The sequence below is a fragment of the Dipodomys ordii genome, unplaced genomic scaffold (genome assembly GCF_000151885.1).
Source record: "Dipodomys ordii isolate 6190 unplaced genomic scaffold, Dord_2.0 Scaffold22, whole genome shotgun sequence".
NCBI lineage: Eukaryota > Metazoa > Chordata > Mammalia > Rodentia > Heteromyidae > Dipodomys > Dipodomys ordii.
Window position 1 is genome coordinate 6,780,152 of NW_012267238.1, and position 5,146 is coordinate 6,785,297.

Genomic DNA, 5,146 nt, shown 5'->3' on the forward strand with positions numbered 1-5,146 from the left:
GTAACTCTAGAGGTAGAGTGCTTGAGCAAAAGATGCTTCGGGACAGCACCCAGACCCAGAATTCAAGGCCTAGGGAACTACAGGGGAAAAAAAAAGAAGAAGAAAAGAAAGAGAAATAAAGAGCTAAAGGACACTCTCTGAGTTCAAGCCCCAGTAAAAGTACAAAAAAAAATTTTTAAGTCTGTATACATGTTGTGTTAATAAATCTAAGGTCATTTTACAACCTACAAGAATAAAATGAGGGGCTGGGAAGGTGGCTCAGTGGTAGAGCGCTTGCCTTGCATGCCTGAGGCCCTGGGTTCGATTCCTCAGCACCACATAAGCAGAAAAAAAAGCCGGAAGTGGCGCTTGGCTCAAGTGGTAGAGCACTAGCCTTGAGCTGAAAAGCTGAGGGACAGCGCCCAGGCCCAGAGCTCAGGCCCCAGGACCGGACCCAAAAAAAAAAAAAAGAATAAAACGAACAAAACGTTAATTATCTATTGTTCCTTTTTCCCCCAGCTCCCTGCCCCCCAAAAATGGGGAAAAGCAGCACAGAAACCCCAAATTGCTTAAGAGACCCATCTTTTATCCTCAGGTTCCCACAGTCTAACTGGGAAGACAGACACCCAAATTGCTAGTCACAGACAAAGAAAGCAGGATAAAGGTATATGATCCAAATAGGCTAGATTTCCTCAGGGTGCATCAGGGAATCCTTCTAAAATAATTGGTTTTAATCTGACCTTAAAAGAGTAAATTTTCAGACAGGCCTGTAATCCTAGTCCCTCAGAAAACTGACATCTTGAAGATCAACTTATAAAACAAGACCAGTCGGGGAGTTGGTGGCTCATGCCAGTAATCCTAGCTATTCAGGAGGCTGAGATCTGAGAATCACAGTTCAAGGCCAGACCAGGCAGGAAACTCAGACTCTTCTCTCCAATAAACCACTCAGAAAACCAGAAGTGGCACTGTGGCTCAAGTGGTAGAGCGCTTGCCTTGAGTTGAAGAGTTGAGGGATACTGCCCAGGCAGAGTTCAAGCCCCATGACCTACCAAAAAAAAAAAAAAAAACCCAGGCAGAAAGTTTAGGGGATCTTATCTCCAATTAACCAGCCAAAGCTGCAAATGCCAACCTTGAGAGGAAAAAAAAAAAAGAAAGCCAAGCAAGAACAAAAGACCCTGAGTTTAAGCCCCAGTACCAGGTTAAAGTAAGTTTTCAAAAAACAAAGGCTCCCAGACCTCACAGAAAATGAAAAATGAAAACTAATTAGCAAACAGTGCCCTCAATAAATGGTAGCTACTATTACCATTGCCATATTATATCACTATTACTATACACTAGTCTGAGAGCAACTGTAAAACAAACCATTAGCTGGGCATGGTTGTACACATCTGTAATGCCAGCAATCAGGAGACACAGGCCCTGAGTTCAAGCTCTAGTACCAGCACAAACAAAGACTTTTCATTTCAAATTATAGCATAATCTCTTTGGAAATACTAAATAACAAATAAGACAACTCATGTAGTATTATATAGAGAGCATGGTGGAAGAGATGACACATTAAGTTGCTATTAGTCAAGTTGAACACATTAGCAATTGTCCAAGAGCAATTTTAAGACATATTCCTTTTTAAGAGATGTTAAGTGTATATTATAGCATCAGTGATATAAAGAAACTAATAGCACTTGGAGAGTTGGAGAGCTCAGGTTTATCAAGACAACAGGCCCAAACTCTTGAGTCCCAACTGACAGGAATACAATCCTTTTATCAGGTAGAACACAGTCATTTTGAGTTTCAGTTTACCCCAGTGGTTAGTTTCTTGAAAATTACTTGGAAGCTGGTCCTGGCATTATCAGGTTAAGATAGCTCTGATAGTGGCTGAGATAGATAGGTAGGTAGGTAAGTAGGTAGATAGATATGCATATATACATATGTATGTATATACATACATCATCTTTTACCAAACTATGAGGGTCAGTACATATCAAATGATTACACACTCTGCTATCAAGCCTATAATTCTGGAGCTCTCCTGGTCTTGAGAACTATCCTTCAAATAGCTCCTGATGGGTAGGTCTGAGGAAACTGCTAACAGAGGCCCCAAACTGCCCTGGCCCTTAGTTCAAACTATATTTCCTCAAGGGAATCTTGGGGGCAAAATATGTAGTTTTCATCTCACAGAGTGAGTACCATCGTTTATTATGCTGGCATTAGGTTGTCTTTATAGGACAAGAATCATATATACAATCATCATCCATCCTACAGTTCTTTCTTAGTTTATTTCTGCCAGTCTTGAGGCTTGAACTCAGGGCTTACGTACTGTCCCTGAGCTTTTCTTCACTCCAGGCTAGCACCTACCACTTAAACCATACCTCTACTTCAAGACTTTTTTTAAAGTTAATTGGAGATAAGATTCTCACAGACTTTCCAGTCCAGGCTGGCTTTGAATAGTGATCCTCAGATACCAGCAATCTGACTATGTATGATTTCAGGCACTGGTGACCAGCAGGAAAGTCACAATCATAAAGGACTACAGGTGAATGTGTTCTCTGGAGGAAAATTTTATTATACTTATCAGGGAACAGATCTGTCTTATAAGTCACAGGAGAAGTTTTGTGTGTGTGTGTGTGTGTGTGTGGCAGTCCTGAGGCTTGAACTCAGAGCCTGGTGCTGTCCCTTAGTTTTTTTGCTCAAGGATAGCAGTCTACCACTTGAGTTACAACTCCACTTCTGGCCCTTGGGTGGAATTGGAGATAAGAGTCTCATTAACTTTTCCTGCCTTGGCTGTCTTTGAACCTCGATCCTCAGATCCCAGTTTGCTGAGTAGCCAGGATTACAGGCAAGAGTCACCAGCACCTGCCTGGCAGACACTTTTGTCACTCTGATCTCCAGTGTGGAAAGATGTGCTATCTTGATTACCCCAGAATGTAAGTAAATCTGCTCCCTGCTCCTAAGCAGCTTTGTAAACATCTTTAAACAAAGCTGTCAATGCCGTTTGCTCAGAAATACCAGAATTTCTCCCAGCAGTTTGTTGCATAGCAGCGTAGTTATCTGTTTTGCAATGGAATCATTTGCCACTAAAAATGCCTCCAGAATGACACCACATCAGGAACTCAGTATTGATCCTTGCTGTTGGCAAGTTAGACATATGACAGTGGCTCCAGGGTAGAGCATCCTTATTATAGTGAAGTATTTGGGGATGGGACATAGTCTCCATCCCTGTCACTGTAGTCATTTTGTTCATAATTCCATTGAGCAGGCACTGGGGATCTGGAAGAAGACTGACACCCATCCACAGGTTCAACCTTTGTGTCCATTTGTTTTTTGAGATCCTCTTCAAGAAAGGATGCCCTCTGGTGGGCATTTGTAAGAAGAACAAATATTTTCTTCCATACTAATTCCCCAGGTCTACTTGTCACTCATCTTGGTTTCTGACCAGGAGTAAACATGGGGATCAGCTGTGCAGGAAACTAGGCACAGCAGAGAAAGCTGGGCACTGGTGGCTCATGCCTGTAATCCTAGCTACTCAGGAGACTGAAATCTGAGAATTGAAGTTCAAAGCTAGCCTGGGCAAGAAAGTCCATGAAACTCTTATCAAGTATCAAAGAAGCTGTCACTCAAGTGATAGAGCACTAGCCTCAAGTACAAAAGCTCAGGGACAGTGAAGGAAAAAAAGGAGAAGTGAAGAATACAGACTGAGGAAACTTACTTAGAATAAGCACACCATAGGAAGGGGCAAAAGGAAGCGTTTCAGTTCATGCTTTAAATAGAGAAAGAACTGGGGCAGCAAGGGGAGAGAGATATGTATAATTGAATAGGCAAGATATGGTCTGGTTGATCATTATTTCAGTTCTGGTTCTAAAAGAGGTTCTGAAAAGTTGTTATGGTTGTTAGCACTTGAGGGGAGCAGTCTGGTTCCAATGAGAGGATCACTCCAGCTCCAGGGACAGGTGGCAGTCCTGAAAGCTCTGCTGTTCCTTCCTTGAGCAGGTGGGTGGAATGTTTTGGTCAATCAGTCCTATCACTCCTAGAACTCAAGGTGATTGTAGGAGATACTCCGTTGAAAGGAAACAGATGCAAAATGGAATCAGGGATGTCAAGTTTTATTTAGCTTTCAATTAACATGTGAATCCAAGAAAGGAGTCTAGGCTTTAATTTAGCAAAAACAATTTCTAACTATTTGTTATCTCCATGAAGGTAATCCACCATGATTTTAATCTTCCCTTTGCAAGAAATGAGAGGTGAGCAACCCATACAGGCTTAAGGTTTTATTAGAGGACAGACCAGCTGGGCTGCTCCAAGCAGCAATGGAGGCAGCAGCAATGGACAGGTGTGGATGAAATTTAAGCAAAATTTTAGGGGGCAGTTACATGGGTCATATTTCATGGACCATGGGAACTGTGGGGGGAGGGGAATCAATGCAATGACTGTTGCAACTGGCATGAGAGTTTGTATGTCACACCTGGAAAATAGTACAACGTTGGGGAAATAGAAACTTAACAGATTTTTGTAAACAGGTAGGAGCACAGGAAGGAACTTAATCTGCAAGGTGATTCGGAGACCTTAGACCCTGGTGTTCTTAGACCCTTGGATTATAACGGCAGGTTTAGCATTCTCTCTTGTTTTCCTTGTCTGACTCTATCATTTCCTTAAGTAAATTCCAACAGACCTGAGAAGTCTCACATAGAAATGAAATAAAGTATTTTAAACATTATTAAAACTTTTGCTATATTGCTTTTTCTGTTAAGACAGAGGAAAGGAAGAGAGAGTGTTAATGATTTAGGCAACTTATGGTGTTCATTTAACTTACATACCTACAATCTTTTTTTTTTTTTTTGGCAGTTATGGGGTTTTTTAAATTCTGGGCCTGGCAGCTATCCCTGAGCTCTTCAGCTCAAGGCGAGCACTCTACCGTTTGAGCCACAGCACCACTTCTGTTTTTTTTCTGGTGGTTACTTGGAGATGAGTCTCACTTTCCTGCTCGGGCTGGCTTTGAACCACAATCCTCAGATCTCAGCCTCCTTAGTAGCTAGGATTATAGGTGTGAGCCACTCATGCCCATCAAATCTTATCTTTTTTTTTTTTTTTGGTCCGGTTGTGGGGCCTGAACTCTGGGCCTGGGCGCTGTCCCTCAGCTCTTCAGCTCAAGGCTAGTGCCCTACCACTTGAG